A 15825-nucleotide genomic window follows, 5' to 3' on the forward strand; every position below is an offset into this window, starting at 1 on the left:
TGTTTATTGCATAGTTTGGGAAATAGGTGGAATGTTAAGCCTTAGGAAGAGCATGAAGAGGAGGTTCTGATTTGAAGTTGAGAAGGGGGCTGACAGATTTGCACCTGGGAAACAGCTCGGAAGACAATCGGGATGTTTGTAAATCCGGAGCTTCCACATCTGCGGTTCGAAGAGTACACTACTGAATATTTCTGGGAAAGCCGAGGATAAGTCCTTTTGCCTGAATGTGGAGAGTGGGAAGTTTAAAAGAAAAGGAGGGTGCTTAAAACAGAGCACTAAAGGCACTTTTAGTGAGAGGAGTTCTGTTCTGTGGGCTGGAGTTTTCAGAGCAAGGAGAAGTCGCAGCATAAGCAGGGTAGGGTGGAGTCTTTTTTGTACTGAACTTCAGCTGCTTCATAAAATTCTTTGTTTAGAAAAACCTCTGCAGCCAGTCTGATAACTGATTTTTTCTTTGTTTTTGGCTCCTTATTTTTCTCTCTTTACAGACTTCTACGTCTTTCCGATTTTCATTTGTGATCTTACAATCACTTTTGCTTTCTGAGAGGCAGTCTCGTTTCTTTCCCCATGGCAGAAGTTGATAGAAGCCAGATTTCTTATTTTCCCACCCTACTGACTTGATTATCAGGACAGTGGTGGTTCCCTGTTGGATGGCGGAAGGCAGGAAATCCACATGCCCTATATAATTTATTTATCAAGGAGTATTTTATTGGCATTATTCATTAGACACAAGTTTCCTTTCTTTTCTTATTTTAAAATGTGAGACAAATCTTGACTGCTTATCGATTTTTTTTCCTTTGAAATTTGCATATGTTAGGGTTGGGTTCTGTGGTATGTTAAGCAAAAATGCATGGCTGCTATAAAATATAAGAAAATATTTAAATTGGTTCCACTGATTATTAAATCCTTCCCCTCCAGGCCTGAAGTTTCAAATACGGACATGTACTGTTTCATAATAGGCCATTATAGATTCTCATAACAATTTAACATCAAACTCAAGCTTTTAAAGCTTAGCATATTTACTAAACTTTTGTTATTGTCTTTCATATATATTTTTGTGTATATATACACATATGTATGCGTGTATATATATTTTTTAATACCTGCTTCTGTGTATTTTTGCTCTGTAAATGTTCATAAAATTAATATAGAGGCCACAGGGTCTAAAAAGCATTTAAAAAGTGAAAATAAGAATCTGGGATGAATACCCAACAATCTGTCCAGAGTCCCATAGAGGGGGCACTTTCTAAAATCTTGGATCTTTTTATGTTACTTTTTATGTTTTTGAAAATGAGACAATTTATAAAAGATGAAACTTCTTCAGTTTCCTTGTAATGTTGTGAAAAGCATGTACAGTTTGGAAGGGTTGGGAAGATAATTTAATAGGAAGTAGAAGTCAGGAAAGGGGAGAAATAAAATACAGAAAAATTACAATAGAAATAGAAAAATCTGAACATAAAAGAAGTAGTTGATTCCCCTCCCCCACCAAAACAACCAACAACTTTCTTTTAAAACTTAATTAACACAACTTTCCTTGTTAATATATTTTAAAATAAATAACTTACATTTATAAAGTATGAAAATAATTGAACATGTAAATAAATGTTTCCTATAAGCATATGGAGTAGGCCATATGTTAAAAGACTTTCTCAAATAGTTGTAATTACATTGTAGGTGTTTCTGAAAAATGAGCAGAGTTCAATTTTCCTTAATACTAATTTACATAAGTGTTAGGAATGTGAGGCTTGATGGAAAAAGTCCCTGATTCCATACCAACTCTGCTCCCCCCCAGTATAACCAAACAGCATAGAAACTGGAATTCCAAACATTATATTTTACAGAAAAAGGGTAATTGCTTTCATACGTATTATAAAAAATAAATTCCTCAGTTTTATTACTCAAGCTAAGAGAATATACGTAATAAAAATTCCAAAGCAAAAGAAAATAGTTATGGTCCTAATTAAAGTTGATGTAGAAAAGAATTCCAGAATCCAGAATATTCAGAGCTACATAACTTGTATTTACTTACCATGCATATTTTGGTTTAAGTTATATTGTGTGGTACTTGGCAGTACTTTATTTTCCCTGTTCAGGCTTGTCACAAGCTTAATAGAAGTGTCAGAATTTTGAAACTCCATGTGATTTTTAAGTTTGGGGAAGAGTAAGTTCAGGTAAATGTTTTAAACTAAAGAAATATCTAAGGCACACATGCAAAACAAGTATGTTTTTCAAATTTTAGCTCTAAGTCATATAATGTGGTATTGGTTTTGTGTGCAAATATGTACCCTTTGAATGAGGAGACCTATTATCATATGTAAGTACATATTTGTGAGCTTTTATTTTTTTCTTTTCAGGACTTCAAGGTATATTTTTCTTCTGTTTGACTGTGATTATTTTTACTGGAAATTTAAAACATATTTTACTTAGTTACACAGTACCTGTCTGATAAAAATACTTATGAATGATGAAAGAAAGTAAATAAGTTTTAGGCTGTTTAGGCCAAAATCATTACTACTTCTCACTAAATTTTAAGAACTGAATTGATTTTTTAAATTCATAAAAATGAGAAAGTTTGAGAGTTGGGCTAACTTTAGTTGAGACTACTAAGTAAAATTAAGTAACAAAAATGAGTTAAGGTGACAAAATCAGCTTTTCATGAGTTTTTGTGTGTGTGTGTTTATTAGGGGAGTGCTTTGAGAGGTTCCCCATTTGTTTTTTGTAGGAGAAAATACTAGTGCATTTATAGTAATTTTTATATTCCTAAATAAAGGTCTAACACCTAGTGAGCTTATATACATTCTTGTTATTAGACGTGGACATACTTAATCTTGGAAAATAATCTCTGATATCAATCATTGATTTCAACAACAGAGAAGAAATGGAGAGAAGGGAGGGTGCAGAAATGTACCATTTTATTTCCAGAGACTATAAATGTCAATGCTTCTCAGAGGCACTGAGAAGGTAGGTAACATCAATAAGTGAAGCAAGTGAGTGTTTGTACGTCAACAGGAGATGGTGGGCCTGTGGAGAACTGAAGATGCATGCCCACTTGAAGACAGTCACATCTAATGTTTTCAGAAAGCATTGCCTAAGCCAAGTGCAATATATTTGAGTGCCAGGTTTGGACCATAAATTTGCAACCCTCTGTGGCAACCCTACACTAATATCCTGGACCCAAGCCAATTTCTGATTACTAAGAGATGAGGGGCTCACAGTCCTTTCTATACCATGGTCTCCTGCATTTTTATTATATTACGTCTACCATTTATCTCATTGTTAAAATACAAATATGAAGAAACTAATGCTTAACACTCAGCAGTACTTGGATGAGATGATTTTAAAGGAGGTACAGAATACAAATACATAGCTTAAGATACTTTTCACTCATAAATTGTTTTAAATTCTTTACTACTGGAATAGATACTTTGAATCATGTAGGATATGCAAACTTTTCTTTTATAATGGATGTTTTAATCTAGGTCTACCTGCATATAGCAGAATGCAGTAGTTTAAACAAAAGAAGTGGTTCTTTTCCTTATATAAAATAAGCTTCTAGTTAGGTAGTGAAAGGCTGGTATACCAGCTCTACAAAGTCATCAGGGATTCAATTTTTTTCTAGCTCTCTCATATCCCTAGGGTACAGTCCTTGATGTTATGTTCCTAGACAGCTGCTGGAATCCCAGCCATTATATTTACTTTCCTGGCATCTGGATAGAGAATGGGAGACAAAGGCTGTGATTCCCTCTTTTTTAATGGAAACTATTAAGTCATCATATCATTTCAACTTACTTGAAAGTTGGCTAGAATTTAGTCATATGGTCATACAAAGTTACAAGGACTGCTGGGAAATGTAGTCTTAGCTGGATAGCACTGGCAGTGTACTCTACTGAACAGAGTTATGTTATGAAGGATATAAAAGGGAGAATAGCTATTAGGAGGCAACTATAATCCCAGCCACAATGAGCATAATTGTCAACTAGTGGAACAGATCTGGTTTCAATGGACAGAATATAGTTGAGTAACCTGACTCACACTGGTTATTGTTCACTTCTGAGCAGACTACAAAGCCAAGAACACAGGATGGCACTTAAATACTAGGTTGTAATTCTTTGCAATTCTTTCCTTATTCTCTTCAGATAAATTTAGAAGTACCTATAACTTTTATTCAAATTAGAACGAGGCTTTATTTTGAAGAGTATCTCTCTATATATGTAGATTGGTAGATTGATAGTTATAGTGAATTTTTATATTGACAAATGCAGTGTATACTTTGACTATGACTCTTTAAGTTTGTTGGTAAGCGATCCACAGATCAGTGTTGAGCTGGCTGCATAAAGAATCACGTGAAGAGCTTGTTGCCAATATAGATTCTAGGCTCCCTTTGTTTCCAGATATCCTGATTTGGTAGATTTGGATGGGATCTGGGAAGCTTTCAGGTGATTCTGATTCATGCTGGTGAACCACTGTATTAAATCTGTACCTAACACTCTTGTCTTGATATGACACCATTTGGCTTCCTGTTCTAAGGCTACACACTGTGACTTTGGCAATAGCTTGCTATTCTAGTCATTCCTTTCACTTATAAGGCTGCTTAATTGAAGTTTATATATAAACCACTGCAAATTCACCATCATTTCTGGAAAAACATCTCAAGGACCAAATCCTCCTCATGGCAGGTTAGGTGAATCATTCTACTATGCAAAGGACACAGACTATTAAAATGTATTTGCAGGTGAATATATAGTTTTCTTTTTCTCTCTTTTACTTCCTGCTCTTCACACTTCTATCTTATCAACACAGGCCTAAAACTCATTGTGTTGATCATTCTAGACATGCACATAATGTAGTATGTAAAGTAAAAACATAAAGAGAAAGCTTTGTTTTTAGAGGAGGAGACTTAGAAGACTGAAGTCATGTTAATCTATTTTTTTCTTTTTTTAATCAAACAGCTTGCTCCTACTTGAAGGATAATTCATACATCATCACTTAGCCTTATATGGAAATTCATAAAATATTTAAAAATGGATTAGTCACTTTTTGACTAATTTTTTTTCTCTGAGATTACAACATTGAAAAGTTTAGATTTACACATGAGAGATACAATGACAGTAGGAAAGAAAGACTAAAATTGTTAATTATTAATTGACCTATTGTGTACATTTTGGCAAGTTGAACAAGTTCATATAAGACAATGGAATGGTTGGAACATATGGACCGTTCAGTTTTCCTCTAAATTTCTTTCCATGTAAATTTCATGTGGCTTTTTCTAAATTTCATTTAAGGCTGAAGAACTGTTATATACAAAGAGTATCTATCCTTGGCATTTGCGTGAGGGGTAGTCTATCCAGTGGAAAATTTTGCCTTAAAGTTGTGACTACATTGCTGGCCTTAGTGTTCTTATTTTATTTTATTTTATTGATATGTTTACAACTAAACTCCTCAACAGAAATCAGGATGGTTCCATCATATACTGAGTATATTCTCTAAGGAACAGTATATCAGGGACATTGCAATAGCACAAGATTTTCCTTACTCATGTGTTGCCTTCTACAGAGAAGGCAGTAATATTAACAATATTAATAAATTAATAAATAATGAACTTTGTCCCTATCAGCTTTCTGGTATAATGTTCAAACTCAAAAATGTTTGTATGCTTTTTTAAAAAAAATTTAGTTTAGATCTGAGAAGGAGGAAGGACTGTCTCACAGTTGGTTTCCTTTTTCTTTTCTTTTCTTTTCCTTTCTGGGTGTCTGCTCAATCACAATTATAAATTCAGTTTCAAGATGACAGTATTCTTGGTGGAAACATTGCTTGCAACATAAGCATCACAGCCTTGTAGTCTATATACTTTAGTAAGTAAAGTAAGCCACAGTCCAACCATCGTTGGGAGAACACCTTAGTTCTGGTCCATCTCTGCTATTTAGCAGTCTTGCTACCTTTACAGTCCTTTAACTTTACCAAACCTTTGGGTCGTCATCTGAAACTGGAGAATTTATACACACTCCTGTTAATCTGATGGGACTCTTAGAAGGGTCATTTGGGAACTTTACCTGAAGGCACTTTTAGAGCACTTAAATGAGACACAGAAAGTGATATTACAATCTGATTTCAGTCATCACAGATACAAACCTTGGTGGTATAATTTTTACTTTCGCCAATTTTTTTTTTTCCTGTGTTTTTTTTTTTTTTTTTTTTTGGCAGTACGCGGGCCTCTCACTGTTGTGGCCCCTCCCGTTGCGGAGCACAGGCTCCGGACGCGCAGGCTCAGCGTCCATGGCTCACAGGCCCAGCCGCTCCGCGGCATGGGGGATCCTCCCGGACCGGGGCACGAACCCGTGTCCCCTGCATCGGGGGGGACAACCACTGCGCCACCAGGGAAGCCCTCGCCAAATCTTTGAATATGTTTTGAAGAAACTTCCAGATTTTTCTCCTTCTGTACTTTGTTTGTTCTCCATCTCCTGGAGGAAGTTGCTCCATTAATCATGCTCTCTTTTCCATAACTCCAACAACTTCCTTTCTATGAGCTCTTTCCCCTTAGCCTGTAAACCAGCTCACCTTTCTCCCAGGGTCTGTGTCTGCCTCCCACCCTCTCTTTATTCTTAGCCCAGCTGCTTTAAAGGAGCAGAACAGTTTTCTGTCTGCCTCCATGCCCTGACTCATCCCATGCACTCTGACTTTTGCCCCCCCCATTCCACTTAAGCTCTTCCGGTAATGTGTGATGTTGCAGTGGGCTCCTTTCACCTACCATTGACCACTCCAGCTTTCCTGAAAGGTGGTGCTCTGAAGATTCTCCCTCTACCTTCCTGACCTTTCCCTCTCAGCTTCATGGGCTCCTTCTCCTTATTTATCCCTTAGCACTTTGTTTTCTCATAGGATTTTGTCCACTGGTCCTTTCTGTATATTCTCTCCCTAGAGTATCTAGGAATCTTACTTGCAGGGTTTTGGTTAACAGCTAATTGCTGATCATTCTCAAATCTCTCTCTCCAACCCTGACCTTCCACATCTACTTCAGAATACCCAGTTTCCCACTGGATGGTCCATAACCACTTCAAGTTCAGTGTATCCCAAACTCAATTCATTATCTTCCCTCCAAGACAGGATCATCTTCCTCGTATTCTTTTTTTTTTTTTTTTTTTTTTTTTTTTAATGGGGTACGCGGGCCTCTCACTGTTGTGGCCTCTCCCATTGCAGAGCACAGGCTCCAGACGCGCAGGCTCAGTAGCCATGGGTCACGGGCCCAGCCGCTCCGCGGCATGTGGGATCCTCCCGGACCGGGGCACGAACCCGTGTCCCCTGCATCGGCAGGCGGACTCCCAACCACTGCGCCACCAGGGAAGCCCTCTCATGTATTCTCTCTGTCAGTTAAAAGCAAGATCATCCTACCTGGTTATTCAAGCAAAAGTCTAATCAGTCACTAAACTCTACCATTTTACCTGCTAAATATTCCTCATATATACCTCCTCTCCCTCTGTACTACAAATGCCTAAGTTTAGGCTCTCATCATCATATTGCAGTATTACTACAATTTACTGCAGTAACATCTAACTTTGTCTCTTGCCTCCCATGTGACTACTTCCCAGCCACACCTATAGAGACCCCCTCTGTTGCCACTGTGATATAAAATCTGATTACCTCATTACCTTCCTTAAAATCTTCCATTGACTCCCATAACTTGAGGAAAGAATAATGGTCAAGCTCCTAAGCAAGGCATACAAGACCTTCCATGATCTGGCCCATTTCTAGAATTTTAGTCACAGTCACTATCATTCTTTGCCTCAAAATAGAAATTGCCTGTAGTTCTCACCTCTCACTACACACGTGCACACACACGGTTCCTTTTTTTAAGTCTATTTCCCAGGTTCCACTTCATGTCATAAATTTATTTTATGTATTAAGTATATGATAGTTATTCCATGCATATATGCCAATGAATATTTTTGAAAATCTAAAAAATATCTCTCCCACTATTTATTCATTCAAATATGAGTGAACTGATTTCAAATTCAGGATTTTCAAATTATATTTGCATATTCTTGAGCAATTTTCTTGATGGCTCTATGTCCCAGTGCTTTTGTCTATAAAATTAGAATAGTAATATTTACCTTAAATAATTATTTTGAAGACTATCATGTATATAAACCACCTACAGAGTAGTATGGCTCCCAACAAATACTAGGAGCTCATCAAATGATTATTGATATCATTATCCAACATTATTATCCAGTTGATATTATTATTCCATTACTATTTAGTAGTATAGCAATAATAATAAGTGCTTATTGGGTAATTATAAGAACCAAAATGTTAGATGTTATGGAAAAAATAACTTTTGCTCTCAAAGAGATTAAAATTAGTGTAAACTTAAAATGCAAATTTTATTTACTGTTCTACTATGGTCATTTGGACAATACCTCAGTATTTTCATCTAAATCTAAATAGGCTATATTGTAAGCCCATTTATAAATTTTACCCTTCAAATAGCAGAGCTTTATTGTAACGTCTTCTTGTGTAGGTTTATATGGGAAAAAACAAAGGAAACAAAAAGCTCTTTCCGTTGAATACTTTCTAATGACCCTGTGATTTGAAGCATCACTGCTGCTCTCCTGTTTCTCACCGCCACAGCGTTTCATTCTCTGTAGTCGTTCCCAGGATGTAAGCAAGCCAAGCACGATCCATTCCATGCCCCAGTGCTACCTCATGTCTGTCTACCAGCTCTGTCTGTTTCAGTTTATTTTCTGAAAATATGATAGTCATAAAAGTCTGTAGTAAAAATTGGAAGCTTATTTTCCACACTGCATTGCCCTGTGTTGTATATGGAATGAGAGGAATTGCTTCACTGCACAGGGATTTACATCGCAGCTCACAGGACTATTTGGATACAGTAGAGGGAGTGACTGTCTTTTCTCAGACTTTGCAGCAAGTCTCTTCATTTTCCAAAGGCTGCTGGTTTCTTCACTCCCTTCACTCCCAGGAGATTTTTGTGAAATTGACTCCAGAAAGCAGAAACTGGTGTAGGATGTAGGCACATTCTTTATACTCACACTTTCCTTACTTTGCTGTACTTTTCTTTCTTCTCAGTTTTTCAAACTTAAACAGAATGATGGGTTTGACTTGGCAGGAGGTGTGCACATGGAATTTCACCAGATAATTAGTAGCTATGAATTCCTTTAATTAAATCTTTGTTATTCAATATAGCTGTTCTGTGGCTGTCAGCTCTAGAGTTTTTCATTATGGAATTTTAAAGTATGGGTGCTTCCCTTAGCAAATATAATTTATTTATAGAGATTTAATATTTTCATTTCATTTATTTTTCATTTAGTATTTCTTAAATAGCAGTTATATACTTATTATTTTCTCCTGAGGGAGAAGAACCTATCAGATTTATTTATGCTAGTTTGAAATTATTTTAAAATTTTTCTTTTTCATTCTTTCCAGAGCTTTCTATTGAAGAAATAATTAAGTTACAGTTTAATTCAGAGCATTATGTTTCTCATGTTAGTGCTAAATTTTTAGCTAGAGTTTCCGGTAGGATGGACTGGTGGGTGAACAGTGAGGTTAACTGGTTACCATGGGAAGATGAACTACAAAGAAAAAGTTCCTAGTTTTCTGGTCTTTGGCTAAAAACACAAACCCTCTGAAGTTTTATAAAGAAGGCTTATACTTTCATTTGAGAGGGCAGAAGGGCACTGGCCATTCTAAGGCAAATGAGTGATTCTGATATGAGAATCTTCTTTTATGAGTTTGTACAGAAAAAAAGAAAAAGAGACTTGGGGGCAATGAAGGAGGAACAACTGAACATTCCATCAAGAGCTTGTGTTTAAGCTTTCAGGTGCTGCAAGTGTTATATCTTTCTGAGTGTTCACAAAAAAACACTTCTTTCTCCAGCCCTTCCCCATTTCCTCTTAAATCTTGATCTCTACACATTAGATTAGGCATGTGTTTGTCTGTATTTTTATTTTTCTCCCTTAAGCACAGTAAAACTGAACTGAATTTTGCTGAGAAACAACTGATAAATTCCTGAACCGGTGGAGTGCTTATTAGCCTGGGAAGATCTCAGGATACTTTGAATCTGTTTGTTTTATTTTTTTAAAAAGTAGGCTAATTCCTTTATGTAGAGAATGAATCAAAATTGAAACAATTAGTTCTAAAGAGATTAATCCGTGGATACATTCAAAATTCCATTGGCAGTGTTTGGGTATGTGAAGGATGATGAAATAAAATTAAATCAGTATTTTATGATAATTAAATTAGTATTTTTATGGTATTTCGGTATATTCAGAATATAAATATTTCATAAACTTGCCAGAGCTATATTCACCTGAGCTACCTTGTACCCCTTCCACATCTGTTCCATGTTGCTAAAGTCCCAGGAGGGTAAGCAGGTCCAGTTTTAAGAAAACAGTTTTGAAGTAGGTGACTTTTAAATTAAATTAAATTTCTTTTTAGGGAAATACGCTTTCAACCTCCTTTCAGTTTGAAGGAATGGCATTCAGGAATCTGCCTGAGAATCAAGGTCTCACACTGAAACTTTATCTGCATGTCTCCTTCCCAAATTTGGTTCAAATTACAGAATTTTTCTTCCAACCTGACCTCCTATCAAAACTTACCTGTTTGGTGTCTTCTTCTTCTCTACTCCTTGGGAAACTAGTCTACAACACGTGCCCTCTCTAGTCATTGTTCCAGTGCACCCTTTAAAAAATATTACTCCTTTGTAATTGAGTATATTATATATGGTAATTTGCCTTTTATGATTTTTTTCCCCAATATTCTCTGGCCATCAGGATCAGCTGACATCATAGCTCTGGGTGAAAGTCCCAGTATCGGATGAACTCTATAGGTGGATAAAGCACAGCTGTCATGGGCATCCTGTGTTTGTCTGTGGAGGGTTCTACAGTCAAGACATTAGAATCACTTCAAACCTATTCTAATAGAAACTGAAAGTTGCCTTAGTATAATCAAAATGGAAATTTGCCCACAGGATTCCGACTGTTTCTGAAGAGGACTTCTGAGTTTCTTCAGGATAGAACCATATGATGGTGCATCATATGGAAAGCATACATGCATGGGAAGATGGGTTCTCTGTGGGTACACAAGGATACCAATTAGCAGTTGGCTCAGATAGCCTCATTGAAATCATACATTAAAATGTAAGGCTCCAATCTAATGTGGGGCTCCCTGACCATTCCTGTATCATGTCTTGTGGGATTTATTTTGAGAATTTCAGAGAGGTTGGGGAAGTTCGTGATATCTCTTAATTTTTGTTCTTTGATTTCTCTAATTTTTTTGTTTACCTATATTCCTAAAACATAGTCATTTTAGAATGAATAAATAAATAAACACAACCACAATACTATATCTCTGTTCTTTTGAGCTAATGGCATAGATACTCGTAACTAGGCCTATAGGCTGTAGGAATAGGGCATTATCTCACAATGAGATTTTTTAATTCTGGGAAATTCCTTCGGTTCCCAATTATTACCATTTTTCTACACTTAGAACCTTTAACAGTGAGCAGTTTCTACATTTAGAACTTCTTCTTTTCCATTTACTTTCAAAAAGCAATTAACAGAGCCTGGGTCTTTGGAGTCTCAAATTCGAATCCTGAGTTTGCCATTTGCAACCTTGTGCCCTTAAGCAAGTTACTGATCTTTGAGATTCAGTTTTCTCATCTGCATATTGAAGAATTGAATTCAAATTTTGATGGGGGGAGCAGAATCCCTGGGACAGAACAGGGCCAGGAATGGGGGAGAGGAGTAGAGAGAGGTATAATTGCGAGGTTTGAAATGGCAATAAGGAATTTTTTTTTAATTTCATGTTTTTCCCTTGGGCCAGGCCTATGCTCAGCTCCAGATTATTCACAAAGCAAGTCAGGAAAAGCAAACTGGCACAACTCCTGAAAGTTATACTTTGGTATTAGGATGCATTTCGCAAACTTAGTGGTACATATACTCATTTAATTTTATTCTTTTTTTTTCTAATATAATGATTTTGGCAATTGTTTGCCCATTTGGTTCAGGTAGAGTTCAAGAAAAGTGAAACTATGCTCAATACATAAAACATTTGTTTACTTTCTTGATATTTTACTGGTTCAAGACAGACTTGTTTGGACCCTGGCAATGTTTTTATGAGGGATGGCATGCACCTCCACCTGGGTGGTCAATGCAGAGGAAGGAGCTCTCTGAGCTGATTCAACTTCTACTGACTCAGCATAGCAACAGGGTGCAAAGAGCACTGGCCCTGAGTCAGACAACTCCAGTAAAGTTCTGACTCTTTCCTTATAAATTCCTTATAATGTGTTGGAACCTTAATTTCCTCATTTATAAAACAGGGATAATACTTTTTATTTTGCTACCTCACAGATTCAAAATGAAGAATTCATGATATCTGTGGAAATTCTGTGTCAGGTTTAAAAGCCTCGATAAGGGTAATGTTATTATTTTAGTATGATTTACTGTAATGAAAAGTTAGATGAATACAAAATAAATGTTTTATTTTAGGTAAATGAGAATATTTGTAATCCAAAGGAATATAAGACTCTTCATAGAACTGAAAGAAAGCAAAATTAGTGGGGTTTTTTAAACCTTGAATTTCAGAGAGTAAAATACCTTGTTTACATACATATCTATCTAGAAAACTCCCAAAGCCCCAAAATAGGAATTAAATAGGAAAAAAATGAGAATAGAGACTTTGACTTGAGGATAAACAGAACAGATGGAAAGACAAAACGTGATTTTTCTAATATAACTGGACTGCAGTCTCTATACAAGCAAAAATGTAGCTTCCTGTCAGAAGGCTGAATCCACTATTATTGTTACTTTTTCCCTATTCATCTCTCATCAGGAAGCCTGTCTCAAAATCAAAGTTAAGCTCTAAGGGCCTGTTTGTAGCATGGTATCCCTTTTCCCTGGGTCAGAAGGTGACTTTGAGCCAGAAGTTTAAACTGGTGATAAATAGCCACAGCAATCTGAGCCAAGTGTTTAGAAAAAGGCTCCATCATCCCTCAAGCCTGTCTACTTTCTGGTATATTTTAAGACTCTCTACTCGTACAGAGAGAAACATGCAGTTAAAGAGATGAGGGCCTCAACTAAATAGACTGTTTCTTTCTTTCATGAATGAATTGTTGAAATAATTCTAAATTAAAACTAGACCAGGACACAGGAAACGTGCATTCTAATTGTAGCTCTATCATGAACTAACTTGGTGATTTTGTGGAAGTGACTTAAATTCTCAGACCTCAGTTTCCTCCTTTGTAAGACCTGTGGTGTATTATCCAGGGCCACTTTCTGCTCTGAAATTCTCTCTATAGAAGGTTTACATAAACTTACTTCACATAGGTCAGATTTGTGCTGTACCACTGTGAAAAATCTCATGTATGCATTTTGGTGGGTTGAAGCATTATGCATAATTTCTGTAGGTAGTATCTTTCTGTACTTTTAAGTTAGGATTTGAAGTTTTGATCCAGGTTTCTAGTTATTTACCTGACTCATGGTTCATTTAAGAAACACAACTTCCAAAATGATCTGCTTTTCAGCGAATGGCTTTACAACAAAGTTTCTAGACACTGTTGTAAAAGATGATTGTGAAAAAAATTCAGAATAATCTGGGATTAAATTTTGTAGATTTCAGATTAATTTTGAATTTCCCAGTTAGAAAATATGTAAATGCATTCAGTGCTGTGTTACACTATTACAACCATAAGACTTGGTGCTCTCTAAATATTTTTTGGTGGGATGGTGGTCAGAGGTTAGTGGCATCCTAGACTCTTGCCCTTAAAGCTGATGGATTTGTCTTTGCAATGAAGATACTGCTTACTTTTCCTGACAATCTGCTGAACGTACTAAATTGCTATTCTATCTAGCCTTTAAAAAAAAAGGAAGGAAGGAAGGAAGGGAGGGAGGGAGGGAGGGAGGGAGGGAGGCAGGAAGGGGAATTAAAAACTTATGAGCTTTACCTGAGGAGTAGATCATGAGATTGTCATGATTGTTCTTGATTCCTTATTTTATACTTGTTCCTGAGCCCTTATTTTTCTTTGCAATAATGTTTGTTGGGAGATATATACATGTTTAGTCTGAATATCTAGAAGGTTTGATTTATTCCATTGATATTTCTTGAGCACAGAACTTTCTGGAACATGCTGCTTGTCTCCCATTTTCTTCAGGGAAAATGAGGGACTCATTTTTGTGTTTTATTTCCCACTTTTCCTACTTCACTGATCCTGATTTAGTCCTCTAAACATTTATGTCCCCAAGTCCTGCTAGAATTTCACTCCCAGGCATTATGGATAGAAAATAGCCTTTTTAAAAAAATGTCTTTACAAGAAGTACGTGTGTCTAATTCGGGCATATGAAAAATTTAGATTAAAAATCTGACAAGATTTTAAAAAGGCACTCACAAATGCTCACATCCATGTAAAATCAGAAATGCCAGTGGGAGAAAACTGTCAGGTTCTAGATTAATGGACTCTTTGATAAATGAGACATACTCAGTCATCTTAAAGCAAGTGACAATAATTTCCTTCTTTGGGGAATATAAATCCCATTCTATCCTCAAAAACCATTATAAAACTGTTTTAGTGACATTAGAATTTGCTTCAGATGATTCTGAAAAATTTGTCTTTTTTTTAAAGAAATAGTGCTCTGATGTCAAGTGATGATGATTTTGACTTGCTTTTCTATACAGGGCAGTATATCCCCACCCTGCACCCTACTTTCATTCCTTCATTATTCATTAACTCAGTAAATATTTACTCAGTACCTATTGTTAACCAGGCCCTTTACTGGATGATACAGAAACAAATATTTAGTCCTTGCCAACACACAGCCTGAGAGGTGGAGGCGGGATGGGAGGCCAGGGAAGGACTCAGAGGAGGGAGCATCTGAGCAGTCATTCCCTGCATTCACCCCATTATTTCCTCTATCTGTATTCCAGCCTCTTCTTCACACATCCACACCCTTCAAATCATAATCAAGTCTGGTGTGTGTCATCTTTGAAAACTTTGGATTATCCCAGATATCTTTGCTCTTTTTCTCTAAACTACAGCACTTCTCCTTTCTATGACATATTTAGCACTTAATAAAACCTTTTTTGCATCGCCCATTGCTTTAGTTTTACTTAATAAATGTCATTGATCTCTTACTTATGTCATATGCTCCTTGAGTGTAAAGACCATTTCTCAAACCCAAAACGTCAGATACAGATTCAGTGCTATGCATATAAGAGGTTTTCAGTAAATGTTTGTGATCAACAATTTGAACAAAATATATTTCCCTTGATGGTTTAAAGTCAAATGCCTTCTCTCCATTGATTGTCAGATTGTTGCCTAATTACATTACTCAGTCTTGCTTGTTTTTACATACATAGCTTGTTTTTACATACATAGCTGCAAACTTAAAAATTGAGCCGGCTTTTACGTATAGGTTAGCTGTATTTAGCGCCTTTTTGGGTAAAGCCTCATAAAAATACATACTTAAAAGCACACTAATTGGCTACTCTGTACAAACAAAAGTTAATTTTATAACTTACCCATTTTATTTATAGTGATTTTAGTCAGGCTATAAGGATGCAAAGATGATTGACACACTCTCCTGTATTTAAGGGGCATCCATAATGAGGGGAATAGACATATGAACAAATAATTATAAAACAATATAATAAATATGATGAAAAAGAATGGCATAGGAGTATTCAGTTCCCCTGTGAGAGCAAAGGTTAGTTTCCTGGAGGAGACAGATCCAAAATATAAGTGATGAATGTGCAGTAACCAGAAGAAATGAGACAAGAGGAGCAAGTAAATAGCATGTAGATAGGAAAAAATATTTGCAATACTCA

At 36.2% G+C, this 15825-nt stretch overlaps 1 protein-coding gene across 1 annotated transcript in view; it reads left to right on the forward strand.

The window, feature by feature from the left end:
• The window catches only part of COL5A2 (collagen type V alpha 2 chain), a 143852-nt gene that overhangs the window by 296 nt on the left and 127731 nt on the right, over positions 1-15825 (forward strand). The window lies entirely within an intron of this gene.

Source organism: Phocoena sinus, chromosome 7, assembly GCF_008692025.1.
Source record: "Phocoena sinus isolate mPhoSin1 chromosome 7, mPhoSin1.pri, whole genome shotgun sequence".
Classification (NCBI taxonomy): domain Eukaryota; kingdom Metazoa; phylum Chordata; class Mammalia; order Artiodactyla; family Phocoenidae; genus Phocoena; species Phocoena sinus.